General features: G+C 42.6%; 1 protein-coding gene across 2 annotated transcripts in view; it reads right to left on the bottom strand.

The window, feature by feature from the left end:
- Positions 1 to 15,112: 15,112 nt before the first annotated feature.
- The window catches only part of LOC147015456 (interleukin-27 subunit beta-like), a 100,824-nt gene continuing 93,964 nt past the window's right edge, over positions 15,113 to 21,972 (bottom strand). The window contains exon 13 of one of the 2 annotated variants that reach the window (XR_015050344.1): positions 15,113 to 20,925. The gene's annotated coding sequence lies outside the window, so the exon portion shown is untranslated. The remainder of the gene's footprint in view (positions 20,926 to 21,972) is intronic. The other variant, XR_015050345.1, reaches the window with a different exon arrangement.

The raw sequence follows: 21,972 nt of genomic DNA, 5'->3' as shown, positions 1-21,972 counted from the left end.
AAATAACGCCCAATTTCTGAGAAGTTTGCCATGTTTACGCGTTTTCTAAATTAACGAGCCAAACTTTTTTTTCCACCTCTCACACACATGCAGTTGTTTATGAAGAATAATGCTTGTGAACATCTCCCTGAAATGTCTATAAATGCAGCGTTGTTTTCGGTGAAAGCTACTCAAGGTCAGCAAGTACTGTAGTTGGTAATCACATTAACTCCAACCTGCCGAATCCTGAAAAATTGCCAATGTCAGCCAAGTGTGTGTGTGTGTGTGTGTGTGTGTGTGTGTGTGTGTGTGTGTGTGTGTGTGTGTGTGTGTGTGTGTGTGTGTGTGTGTGTGTGTGTGTGTGTGTTTTCATAAAGCATAACATACACATATTCTCTCTGCTAACTCCCCTACCCCTACCCCCCCTCTCTCTCTATTTGTCCCATCCTTGCTCTACCCCCTCCCTAAGCAGTGCAGCACTCTCATCCCACATCTCCTCTCTCACTCTGTCCTCCCTTCTCTCTATTTCTCTCTCTGTCTCCTTGTCTGGACATATCCGGGTGGTGTCTGTCTCCAGACAGCTTTGCTCCTGCCGAATCCTGAAAAATTGCCAATGTCAGCCAAGTGTGTGTGTGTGTGTGTGTGTGTGTGTGTGTGTGTGTGTGTGTGTGTGTGTGTGTGTGTGTGTGTGTGTGTGTGTGTGTGTGTGTGTGTGTGTGTGTGTGTGTGTTTTCATAAAGCATAATATACACATTCTCTCTGCTAACTCCCCTACCCCTACCCCCCCTCTCTCTATTTGTCCCATCCTTGCTCTACCCCCTCCCTAAGCAGTGCAGCACTCTCATCCCACATCTCCTCTCTCACTCTGTCCTCCCTTCTCTCTATTTCTCTCTCTGTCTCCTTGTCTGGACATATCCGGGTGGTGTCTGTCTCCAGACAGCTTTGCTCCAGCCTTGTCCGAGCGGTGTTTATGTCTGGACGGGAGTTTGTCTCCAGACTTGTCCGGACGGGAGTTTGTCTCTGGACCGTGTTAAAAGTATGACCAGTAGAAAATGGATTTTAGACATTATTTTGTTTCCATCTTCATTCTTCACTGTTATTCTCTGCAGAATCATTTTGATGAGACGTATGAATCATAATTAATGGTCCACCACATGTCTGCCTTCCCTTCCTCTCACTGACTGTCTTCCCTTCCCCCCTCCCTCCTATCTCTTTTCTCTTCCACCTCTTCACTCTTCCCACACTCTCTCCCCCACCCTCTTCCCGCCTCTTTTTTCTCCCTCCGCCCTTTGGTATTACCATCAGCGAAGCGACAGGTGGCATTTGCTAGTATGTATTTGTGTGTGTGTATATATACAGCTCTGGAAAAAAATAAGAGACCACTCCAAAAAAAATTTAAATCAGCATCTCCACATGTATAGCAGCCATTCCAATCCAGTGTCTGTTGAATTCCAACACAGGCACACCTTATTCTACTTAGTTAGGTACTGATTAGGTGATCACCTGAACCGAATCTTATTTAACAAGGAAAAGTATAAAAACCACTGCTGTGGTCATCACTATCTTCTTGCAATAGGACCAGCTGGATGGCAAAAACAGTGCCAGTAGTACCTCAAAAGTAATTGGAATCAAAAAAAATAACTATTGACCATGCCAAAAGAGTTGAAAAGAAAAGTTTTGAGTGAGGAAAAGAAGGGTTCAATTCTGGCTTTACTGGCAGAGGGATACAGTGAGCGTCACGTTGCTTCCATCCTTAAAATTTCAAAGACGGCGGTTCATAAGAACAAGGTCAAGCAGCAGACATTAGGGACAACAAAGCTACAGACTGGCAGAGGGCAAAAACGACTTTCCACTGACCGGGATGACCGCCAACTCATTCGAATGTCACTCAACAACCGTAGGATGACATCAAGTGACCTACAAAAAGAATGGCAAACGGCAGCTGTGGTGAAGTGCACGGCGAGGACTGTTCGAAACAGACTCCTTGGGGCAGGGCTGAAGTCGTGCAAAGCTAGAAAAAAGCCCTTCATCGATGAGAAGCAAAGAAGAGCCAGGCTGAGGTTTGCAAAAGACCATAAGGATTGGACCGTAGAGGACTGGAGTAAGGTCATCTTCTCTGATGAGTCCAATTTTCAGCTTTGCCCAACACCAGGTCGTCTAATGGTTAGACGGAGACCTGGAGAGGCCTACAAGCCACAGTGTCTCGCACCCACTGTGAAATTTGGTGGAGGATCGGTGATGATCTGCGGGTGCTTCAGCAAGGCTGGAATCGGGCAGATTTGTCTTTGTGAAGGACTCATGAATCAAGCCACGTACAAGGTTGTCCTGGAAGAACACTTGCTTCCTTCTGCTCTGACAATGTTCCCCAACTCTGAGGATTGGTTTTTCCAGCAGGACAATGCTCCATGCCACACAGCCAGGTCAATCAAGGTGTGGATGGAGGACCATCAGATCAAGACCTTGTCATGGCCAGCCCAATCTCCAGACCTGAACCCCATTGAAAACCTCTGGAATGTGATCAAGAGGAAGATGGATGGTCACAAGCCATCAAACAAAGCCGAGCTGCTTGAATTTTTGCGCCAGTAGTGGCATAAAGTCACCCAACAGCAATGTGAAAGACTGGTGGAGAGCATGTCAAGACGCATGAAAGCTGTGATTGAAAATCAGGGTTATTCCACAAAATATTGATTTCTGAACTCTTACTAAGTTAAAACATTAGTATTGTGTTATTTAAAAATGAATATGAAGTTGTTTTGTTTGTATTATTTGAGGTCTGAAAACAGTAAATCTTTGTTGTTATTTTGACCAGTTGTCATTTTCTGCAAATGAATGCTCTAAATGACAATATTTTTATTCGGAATTTGGGAGAAATGTTGTCAGTAGTTTATCGAATAAAACAAAAATGTTCATTTTACTCGAACACAAACTGATAATTTTGCAGTGGTCTCTTAATTTTTTCCAGAGCTGTATATATATATATATATATACATATATCAGCATGGAAAGATCAAGGGAAGTATGATAACAAATGGTTAATGGACCTTAGGGGAAACCCATCCCCCCTCTCTCCAGGATGCAGTTGCAAACGTCAATCATCGACGAACTGAGCCTGGTGTTGGCTCAGTGGTTAGGGTGGTGGCTTGGGATCCTAGGGTCCTGAGTTCAAGCCCCATCGGCCGCTGAATTAATACACCAGGGGGTTGACTCAGCCTGTCATCCTTCCGAGGTCGGCGAAATGAGTACCAGTTCCAGTGTGTGTACTGGTTGAGGGGCACTGCATCAGCGACACAGTAGCACCTCAAGAAGTGATAGTTACCCCAGCAGCTAAGCTGCCATACGACCACCACATTGATGAACTCTGCTCCAGCCAATGGGAGCTCGAGGTGAAGATGATGAGCTGACCAATGGGCGTTCGGATTAACCGTGACGTCATTACGGTTGAACCAATCAGTGTGTACCTTATTGAGACTTGCATAAATAAGCACGCGCCTTCACTTCCTCCTTCACTTGCTGCAATTTTTACCCTGACGAGTGCAGCACGAAAAGCTTCGGTCACAATTATGTTGTGTTTGTTTGCATCCATATTGAAGTTCTGTAGTACCAAACATCTGTTTATATAAGTATGTATATGTATTCGATTGGGGCGGTTGGGATTATGTATTTTTAAAGAAAATGCGCTTCAAACCAAAAGCAAAAAAACTAGATCGACTCTGCTAATCTGAGCAAAACAGCAAGAGCAGACCTGGTCTCGGGAGACGTTTCACCAGCTTTACAGCTGACTTCCTCGGGCACAATAAACCCTGAGCCTCGACACTTGTTCGGTTTTTATTTTGATATTATTGCTCATTTATGGTCACGTGCTGGTGCTCGAGGTCAAATGGAGGAGTGCTTTTGTTATTTTTATTTTTGCTTTTACAAAATAAATGTCAAATCACATCATTGAATGGGTGCTCTGTTCTTATTGTTTTTTACTTGCACCTGATCTGGTGTTGTATGTGTGTGGGTGAGCACGTGTGTGCACTTGTTAACCTCCGCCATCGAAGATCGGAGGTTACTGTTTTCACCCCTTTCTGTTTGTTTGTTTGTTTGTTTGTGAACAGTATTACGGAAAAACTCCTTGACGGATTTCGACGAAACTTGGTGGGGGGATTAGGTATGGTCCAAGGATCATGCCATTAGATTTTGGACTTGGTCAAAATCCAATATGGCCGCAATGGCGGCCATTTTGAAAAAATATTTGAATTTTTTTTTTTTGCATTTCCACATGTTTTAAATGATTTCCACCCCCCCCCCACAAAAAAATGTTAGAGAAAAAGTAATTTTTGCAACTTTTTTTTCAACAAAATTTCGATTTTTATTTTTATTTTTTTTTGCATTTCTCCATGTTATAAGTGATTTCCAACAAAAAACATGCCAAAATTATAATTGCAGCTGATTTTGGAACTTCAGGTGGATATACCCACGTAAAATGAATTTCTGTCTAAAGGAATGTAGTTATGACAAATGAATTGAGCATGTAAAAGTTAAAAGTAAAAGGGAAAGTTGCAAACTATAACTCTGTAAGCACTGTTGACGTCAAATTGAATGAATAGGATATCAGGTTCACTTGAGTAAGCTAGCAGTATTGGCGGCAGAGGTGTTGCACTCTACCGAGTGCTCCCCCTCTAGTTGTTTTTGTGTTTCCGGAGCATGAACACTCCTGGTTTTGTGTCCGAGTTGGGCATGATGAGGTGTTGGTTGTGTGAGTGTTGGGGTTCTCATTGGGTGTTGTGCACATGCGGATGTGGTGTTTGGGATTGAGTGTTGTTTGTTGCTCACCTTATCCAGCTGCTTGCACCATCCAGCTGTGAAGCTGGTGAAATGTCACCTGAGACCGGATCTGCTCTTACTTTTTTGCTCAAATTAGTGGCCAATCTAGTTTTTTTTTTTACTTTTGGTTTATAGAATCTTCTTTTTAAAAAAATAAAAATACATGTATTATATAATATTATATTATATTATATTATAATATAAAGAGAATGGTCTGGATCGGTGAAAAAGAAAGATGAGGAAGATTTTAAATGGTTGAAAATTCACCGTAAAAGACTAATAAAAGATCCTTACGTTTTGGGTAAAACACTTTATCAAAGTTAGGAAAATCCCAGAATATAATGTTAATTTTTTGACGGTGTATCGAGTAAATTATTGAGCCCACAAATGAAATATTTGATGGGCAGAATCCTTCAATTCCAGTATTTATTTGGTTTATAGACTGTTGCTTCAGAATTTAAGTTATAAATTGGTGAGAATAATTGACTCTTGCTTGTTTTAAACAATGAATGAAGCAGAAAACTGTCAAAATTTACATATGAAGTTACGTTTGTGTCATATTACAAATAACCTAACTGAGTATTCTCGACAGTTTCATTTTCAATTGTCTCCATTGATGGTACAACTACCTTTTCAGGAACACAAATAAGTGCTGATGGACTTTTCTGAGAAGCACTTGCAATTCCCTAAACAACGCATCTTGCGGTGACATCAAATCAATTCTTGACAACTTTTTGCTGCCTCTGGACGGGTCATCCACAGTGGTCTCCAGGCAATCTTAACCGGATCATGCACCCAACCCTAATCAGCTGGACTATTTTGTGGAATTTGTTGTTTGATCCATCAATGATCATTTTTATCAACTGCATGAGACGAGCAGGTATACTGCCTCTTTCTCGCATTCTTCTGTAAATGTTCCATTGAAGTGAAAGTTCCTGTCCAAAATATCTCTGAAGAATTTGGGCTGCTCACATAAGATGAATGAACTGCATCACTGTCTTCATTGGCTTTACATACTTCAAATAGAGTTTCTCCAACATCATCTACAAATACAAGATATACATCTCTTCCTTTTTAGCCGCGTCGCATTGCGAACGCTGGCTCTAAGAGAGCACCGTGTTGTTCTTCTTCTTCTTGTTGTTCTTCTGGTGAAGACAAAACCTTTATGACACTGCTCTTGGAGACATTTGTCCTTGTTTTTCAGAAAGAAGCCATGGTACAGCAATCAGCAGCCTGTTTTTCAATCGTTTGAATGGACGTTTCTGTTTTGATCGAACTGGCAAAGTGTCTCATTATATAGCTCTGTGAGGTCTGCTTGTTTAAATGTTGTAACATTATCATCCGTGCTCAATTCTTCTATATATTTATATTAATTTAGCGAGAATGGCTCCTTCTGCTGACTCTTCACAACTAGCACGTGTATCTTGTTGAACCTGAAGAACTGCAGCTGCTTTCCTGTCGTACAGGGTGTTCCAAATAGACCTGTCCAACTGTTTGTTAATATATTTAGAACAACAAATGATACAACGATACGCTTTGGTTTATACGATATAGAAACTCGAAAAGTTTTCTGCCCACAATAAATACATTTTAATGTGAGCTCTGTTTGTCACGTGTGGGACATCAAGGTGATGAACGAGTTCTTGTCATGTTCAGCTCAGCATGTTTGCATCTTCCAGTGCACATGCAGCTGTGATCCGAGAACAAAGATCTTGCAGGTTTGCCACCTTGGTGTTCTAGACAACATCTTTGACTAACACCCACAGAAAAAAAATCAAGGACCGGGGGGGGGGGGTTATGTCTGGTGATCGTGGGGGCCAGGCAGTTGGTCCATCTCGCCCAATCCAGCGACCTGGAAAATTCTAATACAGGACGGCTCAAACGACTAAGGCCCATTGTGGGGGAGCGCCGTCCTGTTGTAAAATATTGGGTTGCAGGTCTTCAATCTGTGAGAAGGCGAATCCTTCTAACATGTTCATGTAAGTTGTTGAGGTCACTGTGTCCTCCGCAAAGAAAAATGGGCCCACCAAGCAGTTATGGGGAAGGCCACACCACACATTGACCTTTGGACTGTCATGTATGTGTTCAATGACCACGTGGGAGTTTTCAGAACCATAGATCCTCACATTGTGTGGGTTGACCTTCTCCGATACATGAAAGCAAGCTTGGTCTGTGAACATGACTTGTTTCAGCAAATCATCATCCTCTATGTGACTGAGCATTTCCAAGTCAAATACCTTGCGTTTGGGTCTGTCATTTGGTTTAAGTTCCTGCAGAATCTGCACCTTTTAGGCATAAAGCTTCAGTCTCTTATGCAAAATCCAGCGTACAGTGGTGGTTGGTAGTCCCCCTTCTCTGGATGCATGTCAAATTGATTTTCTGGGACTTTGTTGTAATGATTCACATACTCGTTTAACGTCTGCTGCACTTGCGCTTGGTTGAGCGGTATTTTTCTGACAACTTCCAGTCTCCTTAAACCTCTTGTACCACTCTCTTATACTCATCCATGATGGCGGATTCCTTCCATACCTTGTCTGAAAATTACGCTGATCTCGTCTCGATGAACCATTCGACGCACTGAGCTTTCTCCTGTGGAGGAATCACCATTTTCTTTTACATTAAAACACCAGACCTGAAAATAAAGAAAACCATGAGTTTTGTTTCATATAAAACAAAGCATATCATTGTATCCTTTGTTGGATTATAACAACCAAATTTGTCCAGGTCTTTTTGGAACACCCTGTATTTGTTGAGGAATGTTAAATGATAGGTGGCATCTTGTGCTGTTTAGTCCTTATCAGCCATTTTGGCTTACATCTGTGTCTTGCAGGGTTGAAGCACACTGATATACTTTTGCATGGAGTTGCTTGGTAGCAACATGTCTGAGCTGGTCATCAGTAGCCTAGCCTGGTGTTGGCTTCGTGGTTAGGATGGCGGCTTGCGATCCTAGGGTCCTGAGTTCAAGCACCGTTGGCCGCTGAATTAAAATACACCAGGAGGTTGACTCAGTCTGTCATCCTTCTGAGGTCAGCAAAATGAGCACCAATGTACTGGTAAGCGGGACACTGCATCAGCGGCATAGCCGCGTCCCAACCAATGATGAAACCAGCAGCCACAGGCTGCACGAGAGAGAGACAGACAGACAGACAGACCAGTAGCCTCCTTCTCATCACAGAAAAAGCAACTGTCCATGGTGCATTGCATTGCATCACAATGGCATCTTGTTTTCTTTGTGTGAACAATGTCAATGGCATTATCAGCCTTCCATTTCCCATGCATTCGTTTAATTTTTTATTGATTATTATGCCACTTTTCTCGATGAGTAATTCGTGTTTCTTCAACTCCAAACCCATCCTCTAGTCTTGTAAGACATATGCTGATGGGCATCTGTTGAAACTTTTCAAATATCTTCAGATGATGTGCAACAGTGTCATAACCAACAGTGCCACCAGTGTTCTGTCTTGTAGACTTTGTTGGATCTACCAGGTTTTCATCTGTCACACTGGCAAAGGACACATATGTTCCAGTGCGTTGATGGCGGTGGTGTTTCTCTTTCACTTGTTTGTGTACTTTGTCCGATGTCAAATAGCTTCACCTTGTATGACATGATGGCATGTAGCCGGTAAAGGCATACCGATTGCTATACAAATAAAATGGAAAAATAGAAATAAGAAAAAAAGAAAAGAAGCCAGAATGTCCAAAATAGTAAAAGTCACTTCCATACAAATATAATGAAATGTCTGTGAAGTTTCATGATGATACATGAAATGGTTGAGGAGTTCTGGCCTGGAAACAAAAATGTTCGCACAGACAGACCGACCAACAGACCGAAAGGTTGTTGGGAAGAAGGGAAGATGTGGCACCATCTTTGATGATTGTCGACACGACCTATAGCTCCTCAAGAGAGGCCAGTAAGATGTACACCACCTACGATTGCACGAATTGCTGTATGATTATTTCGTAATGCACAGATAGTAAACTTTGTAACTGCACAGAAAACTACAAGGATCATTTGTGCACCGGTGAACTTGTCTAGCTTACTTTAATTGTTCAAATCATGAAAGAAACATGAAATTTGGTGGAAATGTACTTCATTATATGTAGAATTAGAAAAGATTTGTACCCAGCATAGAAACTAATGAGAACTCCATCAAAATGGCCACCATTTCCAAGATGGCCACCAAATGTATAACTGGCTCATTTACACTATTTATGGTTTCATGTTCTCATGATGACCAAAACATGCAATTTGGTGGACATGTAACTTCTGATATGTGGAGCAGAAATGAATGGTAATCCACATGAAGACAATGTACATAGTTCATAAGCAATGGTTTGAGTTCCAAAACCATTGCCCAGTACTTGAATTGTAAATGCTGTTCACATTTTTCTTCACACCATGCCTGGAATCCAACCATATCTGCATGTTCGTCATTTTCATCACCCAAAAATGCATTGGTAATTGCCATCTTTTGCAAGATGTGCAATGCAGCAGCAATGGCCTGTTGTGCATATCGTGAACGAGTGACATAGCTGGCTCTGAAGCTTGCATTGGCTTTCCCAGGTGTCATTAATCCAGCTTGCACAATTACTCCTACCCATCCACTAAAAAATTTCAACACTACCATTTCTATAGGAAGACCACCTAACATTATGATGTACCTCTCCTCATTGTATGGATTTGTTGTATTCCATTAGATCTCTTTTGCGATTGCAATGATCCAATTCAATGACAGGAGTTTGTCCTGGATTGATTTTTGGATGGCCTTATCTATCACTCTCATGGCATTGGAGAATCATGGCATGTGATTGTGCACTTTCTGTGTAGAGTGGCAACAATGCAGTGATAGCTGGTGCCCTGGTAATTCTAGGCTGATGGGAAGCATGGAATGTGACATGGCTCAGGTCATCATATTCATAGGTGTCTGCAAAAAAAAGAACATTACATAGCATGCCTGATGTTGGCTGGCTTAAGATCTGAAGGTCTTGAGTTTGAGCCTCTGTCATTTCGTTAAAATAATACCAGGTAGGTTGACTCAGCCTGTCGTCCTTCTGAGGTCGACAAAATGAGTAGCAACTTGCTGGGTAATAAGCCATTTGAGTAATCTGCGTTAGAGCGGTGACCCATCCAGGCTTGTACTCCTTAGCCAAATGAAACTGCTTCTGCAGCCTGATGCACCTCATGGTATGAAAGGAATGATTATGTTATTACATAGCATGGAGATTCATATATAGCTGTATAACACTGCATGGCAGAGTAATATGTATAATTCTTCAATGTGATAGGATTAATAAACCCGAAACAAACTGCATCAAAGTCTCTTTAATCATCCACGTACGTCAGAATGGTTGACCTATGCTGAAACTCAGATATAATATTATGTATTAAACGCATATCATTTGCAATAACAATAAAAAATTACAGATAGCTTCACAGCAATAACTACAACAAAGTAAAACTACAAACTAGCTATACCAGTGCCTCAAAAGTCAAAACTATATAAACAAAAGTCGGTTGGTAGAGTCTGTTGCTCTGCACGATTGCATAACATATGCTCTTTCCATGTTCCTTTGCTGTGGACTTCTGTCCTACTTTGGAGCAGGTGTGTACACAGCACCATATAACTGGACTTATCGAAGTGATATAAGTGATAGTCGGGTGGTTATCAGTCTATAATCAGTGTAGGAGTTTCATACGCTTGGTTGCAGAGCAACAACAGTGTTGTCATGAGTTAACACAACCATGTCATTTTAAGTTCCTAAAGTTGGTTTAGTCCATGTACAGTCTGCACTCCTTGCCATTTCTATTTGGTATAAAATTGCTGTTACTATTGAATGCATGGTTGCTAGGCAACACATGGCTGGTTCCTGAGGAAGATGACATTTTATGTGTTGGGTACCAATCTCAAACGTTTCAGCATCTTGTTTTCAGTGCATATCAAAAGTTTCATGCTTCTGTCAAAAAGTGAACAATCTTTACCTAAACCGCTGTACTATATGAGAATGTCCATAATGTAAAATTATTTTTCAAAACCAAACATTCTCCCTCTGCCTCGATTTGGTCTGGACTGGACAGTGAAGTGCTCGGGTTTCTACTCGTATTATCGGTCACTGACCTAGCTTGAACACGTGCTGGTTATCGGCATTACTACTGATTTAATTGATCATTTCTACTCTATCAACTTTAAAAAAATCATTTTTCCATTCCGAGCCTTATGCAACTGAGTTGAAAACTCTTTCCCTCATCCTCTGCAAAAGTGCTACCCTCTTGAAGATAATCCAACTTATTGTAGTAACAACTATGAACACCATTTGCAACACTTGTTAATATCTGTCTTTTGTTGTCATTGTTTTATATTCACATATTACTCCTCCACAAGAGCTGGCAGGATAGTCTCGAGGTATGCAAACTTGCTTTTGAGCGATATAGCCTGTGTCTGAATCTCATTCCAGCTGTAAACTGTCATCCTGGTATTTCATGTTCATGGTGTGGCATCAATGTGTGTGCCATCCCTTAGAAGGATGTTAAGCCAGAGGACCTGGGTGCCAGCACTGGGGGCATTGGTGGATGTTTACGATTCTCGGGTGTCTTTCATGAAGAATGGGTGAGTTATTGCGGACACCCTGAACAAATTACAAATTCCTGCCATTAGAACATCAGGAATGGTCAGCCGGTTTGTGAAAGCCTTTGGCTGAAAACAAGCAGTAAAAGTAGCCCATGCAAGCAGTAAAAAACATTTATCGGATAATAATTTTCCTTTATGTTTACGTGGTACCATGAGGTGCACCACATTTTATTTGCTGTGATTAGATCAGCAGGGGTTTTGTAGGACGTTAAGAAAAAAAAAATGAACGAAAACCACAAAAAGTCCAATAGATAAATTATTGATGAACAGCCACAACACCGTTATACCTTGTGTTGTTGCCATACATTGTGTTTATGTAAGCCTGGTGTTGGTTTAACGGTTGGGGTTGTTGGCTTAAGATCTTAGGGTCTTAAGTTTAATCCCCTTTCGTTCTGTTGAATTAACTAATACAAGGTGGGTTTACTCAGCCTGTCATCCTTCTGAGGTGGGTGAAATGAGTATCAGCATGCTGGTAAGAGGGGGCATTGCATCAGTGACACAGCCGTGCCCCCAGAAAATGATGCAGCCAAGCATCCACAGGCTGCATAGGAATAAATAGTGTTTATCAAACCTCATATAATTTTCTTCAAGAGGAAGAGCTCAATAAATCTGAAGTTAATACAGCTTCTGGTTATTTCAAAATAAAGGGTGCATCAAAAAAGTTGTTGTACTTTGTACTTTGTGCAATTGATTATTTATTTATTTTTACATTTATCTCAAGCTCATTGATGACGACATTAGTCAAAATCACTATACTGAATTACGACGGCATGAGTAGCCAATGGAGTACATATGGTATTTGGTATTTGAACAATTTGGATTCCCTATATCATGATCCAGAGGTCCAAATCTATCCATTCATCAGGACCATACTTTATACAGAGTGTTGGTGCTCCTTGGTTATTGGGCACAATCCTGGATGGGTTACTACTCCAACATAGGATACCAGCATGCTGGCACTCATTTTGCCGACCTCGGAAGGATGACAGGCAGAGTCAACCCCACCTGATATTAATTCAACAGTTGAATGGGATTTAGAAATCACGATCCGAGGATCCCAAGCCCACCACCCTAACCTTCAAGCCAACACTAGGCAGAGAGGTCCAAATGCTGAACACTAAATTACCAACCCAAAACGAACTGGAAAGCATCTCAAAATGAAAATCCCCTTCGCATCCACTTTGTACACAAACTAGAGCTGACGAAAACGACAGTGAAAAATAATTACATTTTATTCATTTGTGTTCTTCATTTGTCATTATAATGCTTTGTTGAAGACTTGTTGACAAAAGTTCAATTAGTAAAAAGAAAAAGTTGTGGTCTAGATATACACAGCCGCTCATTGCTGAATGAATAAATAAATAAACAGGAAACAATTTTAAAAAATACGGCCCGTGGGCCCTGGTCATTTCCGACTTCTTCGATATTGGATATATTCATTGACATCCATTATTTTTATTCCGACCCAAATGAACTTCATACTCATTAAGACTCATTATATCTTTCTTCCTGGGTAAAAATTCAGAAAAAACGCTCAGACAAGCTGTAGACATTGTTCCGTAGAACCATTATACCAAACCAGAAGCAATGACTATGAATAGTCTACGAGTTTTATGACTTTGAAGATTAATTGATTAGACTAATTAACTAAGTCAATTGGTGACAAATCTGAAATTTTATTGCGGGAGCTTGTGTGGCATCTCCCCAAGTCTCATCTCTCTGAGTTTCAAGTCATTCTGACCACAGGTTGCAGAATAATGATCGAAAGATTGATTGTGGACAGATTGACGGACATGGACCCCAATTTTATAAGTAACTTCCTTCAGAACTGACTAAAAACGGGGCATCTCGTGCTTGACGCGCCCTGTGGGGCTAATAAGGGCTGTTTATAGTCACTATGCCTGGTGTTGGCTTCATGGTTATGGTGGTGGGCTTGGGATCCGAGGATCTGAGTTCAAATCCCACTCGGCTGTTGAATTAATACCAGGTGGAGTTGACTGCCTGTCATCCTTCCGAGGTTGGCAAAATGAGTGCCAGCATGCTGGTATACTGTGTCGGAGTGGCGACCCATCCAGGATTATGTCCAATAGCCAAGGAGGCTGCTTAGGCAGCACCAACGCTCTGCACAGAGTATGGTCCCAATGGATGGATGGATAGTCACTATGACTTTGCCCTTTCACTTTTGACACAATTTTAAATTATTTTCTCTTCATAAAGGTTTGTTGAAAATTTGATGACAAAAGTTCAAATGGTAAAAAGTTATGGCCTGGACAGATGGACACACACACGCACACAATTGCGAAACCCCGTCTCCTGCTGCACGTGGGGGTGGGGGAGGGGGGCTAATGAACGTTTGTAAATCATTCTGTACCTATATATTGTAATACCTGTGTGTTCAGAGGTTTTGATAGTTTTAAATTAAACCACATGGAGATTTGAAGACTTTTCCTCTTTTTGACACCTTCTTGCTTGGATTGACAGTTTGTTCACCTTTTAACTATCACTCTTCAGTCTTATTTTATCCACAGAAATGTTTTAATCATTGCGGTGGTTTTTGTATTTTAATAAAAACTAGCCGAAACCGCGTCACAGACGGGGCACAAAATTGGTCCTTCAGTATTAATTTTGATGATCTGTCGAATGGCGTTGGTCCCGTCTCGATCCGATGAAATTGAAGTTACCCGGTGTTGACCCCGTGACCTTTGACCTTGAACTTGACCCCCCCCCCCCCCCATGTCCGTTCTCATGTCCCAAGGATCACTCATGCCAAGTTTCATCTCATTCCATCCAATGGTTCGGCCGCCTATAAAGGACGAACAAACACACACACATACATGCAAACAAACATATTCTGTTTTTTTTTAGTATAGTAGATGGTGGTAAATAAATCCCACTCGTTGTTCAATTGCTCCACAATTCGGAGTATGCCTGTCGTACGATTGAGGTATTAAACTGGCTTTCATTTGCACTCGAATACAATACTACCTTTATCTTTCACAATGAACCGACAAATGGAGTATTAATGAGGATGTTTTCCTAAAATTACAATTTTCTTTTATTTTCTGGGAGAACCACAAGTTGAGGCACGAATAAATAATAACCTTGGTAATTTCATACTACCCTTTTACCTTTTCAATTTTTCATGATTGTACAATTTACGACTATTTGTACAATAGACAATTCTGTGACAATATTACGACATGCATGCACTCGGTGTGGAATTTTTGTTTTGTTTTGAAGGTGCTGACGTGTTAAATATTTTTCAGTGGGATATAAAATTGGCAAGAGAGGGAGGGAAAATTGAGGCCCTTGGTTTATGGGGGTGGTGTGGGGGGAGAGGGGGAAGGTATGAATCGTGCAGTGAACATGAAGTACGAGCTGTCACAGCATAGCGTTTAGCAGTCTGTGATACGAGTCCTGGTGAGGGTCCAGGGGACAAACCTCTGGAAGTGGATTTTGATTGGTAGTTTTTAAAGGAAAACCAGGGTAACTTGCATCAAAGCATACAGCACCGATGTCATCACAAACCTTGCTACTTACTTCAAGACAGTTATCATATCATACCATAATTCCAGCAGTGTCTGTCTGTCTGTCTATCTGTCTGGGATGTCACCTGAACCGCTGGATGGAATGAGTTGAAAACTGGTGATTGTACTCACAGTGTACCAGGGAAGGTTATACGCAGTAAATACAATTCATACTCTCAGATGCCAAACATGTTTTAATATTAACATTACAAGAGAACACAACAAAATAGAGAACCTGAGTGTGAAGAGCAATGTGAAGACTTGCCAAAATACATAAATAAAAACAAATACTCCAATTAGTTGTGAAAGTCACTATGAGAAGTCATAACTAGAAAGCATCTCAAAATGCAAAGCCCATCCGTGTCTGCTTTGTACTCAAACTAAACTTGACGAAAACGACAGCTACACAATTGTACATTTTATTAATTAGTGTTCCCATGTTCTCATCATGCTGGCAAGATGACCGAGAGCAGTGGTTCCCAAACTTTTTTGTCCATGACCCAAAATTTGAAATCACACAAAATGCTTTTGGCATGAACCCCCCCTCAAAAACTGAGATTTTGAGGGGTGGGGGGGTTCAAGTTTGGGTCACGACCCTGGTTTGGGAACCCCTGACCAAGAGGTATACACACTCGCCTCCAAGCTATCGGGCCTGGGTTCAAATCCCGACCCAGCTATAAACTGCCATCTTGGTGTTAAAGGGCAGAGGAGCTCCTTGTGAGCCAACGGCCATCCATATCTAGTGCCCAACTGTGTATGCGGACATCCTCCTGCAGTTGGGTTACTTCTTATTAGGAGGTTGGTGGCAGGATTTGCACTCCGGCCACCGTAAAACCCTTCATTCCGCAAACCACAAAAACGCAAAGAAATCTGAAAACCCACTCCGTGGGAGTACCTCCTGTGCAGCTGCCCTCTGCAGGTCAGCTCACCAGATGACGAGATTGGGGCAAAGCCTTCAGGACACCCACTCTTTGAGGACAGGAGGAAAACAATGGGGGTAATCTTCCCAGTTCAGATTGCGGTAATATGTATCGGGGTGGTGCTGAGGTGCAGACGGCGGTCTCCTTGGGTTAACCTGAGGCGCGTCGGGTGTGTGCCTGGAATGTCCTACCCACAAGAGAGGATGATCACCTGTCTCTGTTATCATCTGAGATCAAGTGTTTGAACATTGGTATTGCAGCACTCTCAGAGGTTCAGAGACTGGATAGTGGCAAGGAGATCATTGCGGGTCGTGACACCTACTCGTGGTCTGTTTGCTCTGATGGTTACCATGCCCAAGGAGTTGCTGAAGCTGTGTCCAATAAGCTGACTCCCATGATATTTGAGGTAACACTGGTCAATGAGTGTATTATGAGACTAAGGATTTGTCACTCCTTGGATGTCATTTCCCTGGTCTCTGTATAGTGTATATGCTCTGACTGAGGCAAGTGATCTCACCGTGAAGGATGTCTCATTGATGATCACATTCTATGCCATGTTCGAGTTTGTGGTTGATCAGTTCCCCAGGCGAGATACACTTCTAGTCTTGGGGTATTTCAATTCATCGACTGGAACTGATAGGGATGATTATGAGACATTTGTTGGTCCCCATTGGTCTGAAACTGTGAACCAGAATAGCACTAAGTTCCTTGACTTTGCAAAAAGTCATGAACTTAGGGTGGCTGGTTCATGGTTTCAGCACCCACAGGCTCATCGCTGGACTTGGTATTCCAATGCTGCTGGTGTGACAAAGGAGATTGACCATGCGCTCATTGATGGTCGCTGGAGGATGATCCAGAACTGCAGGGTCTACTGGAGTGCTCAGTTCCTCAATACCAACCACAGGCTTGTGGTAGCAACTCTGAAGTTCCAGCTTAAATCTGGGAAATGGTTCCATCCCATCCTCGGCTGGAGGTTGGCAAGCTCAAGGATGAGAGGGGAGCTGAGGAGTTTACAAACAGGCTGAGTGGGGAATTGAGGGGATCTGGGTGCTTTTGGGAATCCCGAGGAGCTGTGGAGTGCCTTCAGGAGCACCATTCTTTATGTTGCCGGAGGATTTCTTGGAACTCACCGTAGGGCGAAGAACAATTTTGTCTCTCAAGGGACACTGGATACCATTGACGAGAGTCGCAGGGCCCGGCTGAATGGCAGAGCTGAGCTGTTCAGGGAGCTGAGGCGTAAAACTGTATTGTGCTAAGGGTGGACAAGGAGGCCAATGTGTGAGGAATCTGTGAGGGGGTAGAGCATCACCTGTGGTCAAGTGATTCTCATCCTGCTTACAGGGGAATTCGCACATTGCGTTCATCTAAGCCCATCCCTTGGTGTACTGCAGTTGGAGCAGAGGGTGGTAGGCTCTTGACAGAGGAGTCTGAAGTGAAGGCCCTCTGGGCCGGTTACTTTGAGTGGTTGTACCAGGCTGATCCACCAGCTGTCGAGTTGGACATCAGGAGTGTTACAATCCCTGTTGCTGACCCTCGAATCAACTGTGGTCCACCTTCGCTTGTGGAAACACAGGTTGTGGTGAACCGGTTAAAATGGAGTAAAGCTCCAGGGATCTGTGGAATCCATGCTGAACTTCTCAAGGCCGGTGGAAATGCTGCACTTGTGTTGTTGCATGCAGTTCTGTGCTCTGCCTGGAACACAGGCATCATCCCAACTGACTGGAAGAGTGGCCTTGTTGTCCCTCTCTGGAAAGGGAAGGGTGATTGCCAAGACTGCAACAACTACCGAGGGGTGACGCTGGCTGCTCTCAGTGCCAGGCAAGGTCTTTGCTCAGATAATTCTTGATAGCGTTCACCACCATCTGCTTGAGCACCAGCATCCAGAGCAGTCAGGGTTTTCACCAAAGAGGTCAATGATTGACCATATCCTTGCTTTTCGGCCCCTCACCGGACACAGGTGCGAGTTTCGGCAGGGGCTGCTTGCAGCCGATGTTGACCTCTGTAAAGCATTTGATTCAGTGAATCAGGATGCCCTCTGGAGGATTCTTGGACTTTGTGTCCAACGAGCGGTTGCTGAGAGAGACTCAAATGAAATTTGTTACCTGCATAGTCCGTGATCATCAGCTGCGGCTGTATGGACATGTGGCTCGTTTTCCTGACGCTGATCCTGCTCACCAGATTCTCTCAGCGAGGGAGTTTCGTGAGTGGAGGAGGCCAATGGGCCAACCACGTGCCTTGTAGTTGCAGCAGGTTTATCGGCATCTCCAGGAGATGGCGATGGGCCAGGCATCTGCCTGAGTGATTGCCAGATGGAGATCCCTGGAGTACCGGCAGAAAGTGGATGCAGCAACGTGTTGGTCTGGCGCATACTCCCATACCTGACCTGACCTTGGTGTTTCACAGCAGGGTGATTCATTAATGTGTGTGCTGTCCCTCAGAAGGATATTAAACTTTGTGTCCATCTGCTGGAATTAGTTGGTGGATGTTGAAGACCCCATGGTGTCCTCTGTGAAGAGTAGGTAAGCAATAGCTGGCACCATGGCCAAAAATTCCAAAATTCCTGCCTTAACCTTGCATTCCCCCTGTCCCAAGCTCACCAAGTGTAAAAGGGTCAACTCCCAAGGTGTCGCTGTGCCCCTTTACTGGGAACACAGATTAGTAGTTGTAGTCCTGGTAGTATATTCTCTCATAAAGGTTTGTTGAAAACTTGATGACAAATGGTAAAAAAACAGTGTTCTTGCCTGGAGAGACACACTAGCTCAAATATAAAATAATGAGTGTGTGTGTGTGTGTGTGTGTGTGTGTGTGTGTGTGTGTGTGTGTGTGTGTGTGTGTGTGTGTGTGTGTGTGTGTGTGTGTGTGTGTGTGTGTGTGTGTGTCCTCCACAACTCCAAAACCATTAAACCTAGTGGCTGCACCCTTTGCATGCATACTAAGGAAACTCCAAGGGAGTGCATGATTGAAAACTGGGTGTTTGGGTAAATTTATACACCCCTTTTGAAGATAACTTTTGGGGTGCTCATCACAAAAAACAAAACAAAATAAGACTGCCAAGGTGGTGTACCATCTTGATCAGCCCTCTGTCACATCTCTGCTTCTTAAGCTGCCATTTTGTTTGGCCCTTGAAAACTGCCCTGGCTTGGAGCCATGATGAACTCTCATGGACTAATTCAAGTATGTAATCCAAATCTGGCTTGGATTTTGAGGATCGGATCTCGTGGACTAAATAAGGGTAGACATCCGGAGTGAAATCTGAAAATTTAATGAAATTAGCGATTCTTATAACTAAGTGTATTTATTTATTCAAGGCTGTCATCCCTCCTTCTGCACTCTTGTCTTAATTCATACCTCTATACTCTATAGGATAGGGTGTCATTCAACTGGGACCTGCAATATGTTGAGGAAACCTGAAGATTTGAACCATCTGTTTTTAAAATTCCTTCTATATGATGGACCCAGATTGAATATACTGTATTTCAAAGAATGAAAGAGGTGGGGATTGGCGTGTCGGATCTGCCGAACATTTTTGGCCATTAGAACCAGAAGCATTCCTGACTCTCTAAGGTGGTTCTGAGATTTTTAAAAGAGCGGGAAATCCATATAGTATAATGGATTACTTAAAGGTTTCTTCATTCACTGCTGTTATGTCTGGGCACGTGGCGTATATAGAGCTTAAAATAATAAGAATATCCCTCCTCCTCCATATTCAGCAAAGCGACGGGTGCAATTTGCTAGTGACGGACGGTATTTTGAGAGAGACCTGTGGGGTGTCCATACAATGTTAATACATATTTTCTTATGAGGTAATGCCAAGTTCTGTTCTGTTCTTGTGTATGGCTATATTTTATTGGAAGCACAGCTGTGCTGCTGATGCTGTGCCCCTGATGCTGTGCCCCTTCTTGCATATGGCCAATATGGATTGCACTAAAGTTTAATGTCCAGGTTCTGTAGCCATGTGGCTGCCTCAGGGGTGAGTTAGTGGAGAGCTAAAAGTCCTCCCGATAACTTCCGCAAGGGACTGTGCGAGGTGATGTGCTCCATCGTCTGAACTCCTTCGCTGTCACAGACTGCATCTGGCCTCATCCTCCATTGGTGGAGGGTACTACCACAAAGGCCCTGTTCAGTGTGGAGCCTGTTGAGGGCTGTCTATTGCCTACGTGGGAGTGTGAAATCGGGTGGAAGAATGATTGGATTATGTACAATATGTTTCTTAGGAGCTGTGGCAGCCTCCCAGCTGGTCCACCAACAGCACACCTTCCTCAAAGATGAACTGGACTGATTCTGGAAAGGAATTTATGAAGATCGAAAATAACACAATAAGGAGGCGAAATTAATCCGAAACCTGGAAGCGAAGAAGCAACATCTCAAGGAAATTGATCCGACACCCCAGTAATAATTGATGCCAACAACTTGCAAGGCAAACTTCAAAAGCACTGGCCCATATGGGATCCCAAACTTCTGTCTAAAGCAATTTGATGGTCTCCACGTTCACTATGCTCAAGCATTCAATGAACTTATCCAATTGATCAGGAAATGGATGAATGACTCATGGCAGGTAACACCTTCCTCGTCCCAAAATCTGAAGAAATCCAAATACTTCACAAATATTGGCCAATAACCTGTCTACCAACAACATACAAAATTTGAACAGGAATCATCACATAAACAATGTATCACCACCTAACATAACAGGGAGGCCAAGAGTCAGAACAGAAGGGTTGAAAGAGAGGATGCTACGGAACAATAGACCACCTACTATGAAACAAAGCCATACTCGAAAACTGCAATACGAGAAGAACCAAATTGTCTACAGCCTGGATAGACTACAAAAAAGCTTTTGATAGCGTCCCAAGTTCATGGATGATAAAGTGCATGCAAATCCCCAAGATAAATCCCCAAATAATCAATCTCATTGAGAAAGCCATGGATCTATGGAATACCACACTAATCCTGCAGTACTCGGAAGGAAAGATCAAAATTCCAGGCGTGAAGATATGACACGGGATCTTTCAAGGAGGCAGCCTTTTCTCCCTCCTGTTTTGCCTTGCTCTGGATCTGCGTAACCTCATCAATGAGCAAGGACACATACACGCAAACAACCAATAAAAGAACGTCCAAAGAAACCAGTAAGGTGACACATCTACAGTGTATGGATGACTTAAAACTTTGCACTGAACGATGAAAAATTGGCAGAATGAGTGAAATGGTACTCTGACGACATCCAAATGGAATTTGGCCTTGATAAGTGTGCCAAGTGCACATTCATAGAAGGTAGACAAACAAAAACAGACAATATTAAAATTGACCTAGACACAACAATACAGGAGCTGGACAACGAAGAACCTTACAAATACCTTGGAGTAGAAGAGGGCCACAAAATATGTGGTGACATAAAAGGGCCACAAAATATGTGGTGACACCTATGATGACATAAAAAAAACTCACTCTTTCCCCATGAGGAGCACTTTCTATGTACCAGGTTTCAATTTTTTCTTGGTGCGGTTTCAGAGATAAAGAGGTCCAAAGTTTTTCTGTTTTTTCGACATTGCTGCCACACCATGTGACCTATGACGTCATAATTTGCAGCTATTATACTCGGGACAGTTTTCAGATTTAAGTATATCATGGAAGGAGACAAAGTCAATTTCAGATGCTCTTTGATGCAATACAACTTGATACAATTGGAAATCATCCTGCACTGCTTTCATTGGAACACAAGGCACTGTTGGCTTCTTTGGGACATGACACCCTAAATTGCTCCTTATTTTCATCCTGGATCAATCGACTTAACCCCTCCTCCTTCACATGTCTAAGTGTGTCAACTGATTGTGTTTCTTTTCTTCAGAACATGTTGGTTGCATAATTATCATGGCAAGCAAATGGGTTGTTGATTTGCCATTGGGACAAAGCTGTATCAGCATCGAAGTTGTCATACACCACTTTAGTGGGGCAACTTAGCATAACAATTTTGCATTTTGTGAGGAAAGCACCAAATTTGGCACACTAGTAGCCTAACATATTATGAACAGATTTGGATATTGGGCCATCTCAAAGTTTTTGATGGCAGTGGAAAATGGCTGCCACAGCCATCAGTGGCTGAATTTGAGATGG

Source organism: Eptatretus burgeri, chromosome 12 (assembly GCF_056783735.1).
Source record: "Eptatretus burgeri isolate ZD-2024b chromosome 12, Ebu_testis_v1, whole genome shotgun sequence".
In the NCBI taxonomy this organism is placed as follows: domain Eukaryota; kingdom Metazoa; phylum Chordata; class Myxini; order Myxiniformes; family Myxinidae; genus Eptatretus; species Eptatretus burgeri.
Note: the sequence above shows the minus strand (reverse complement) of the source record. Positions and strands in the feature narration are given on the sequence as shown.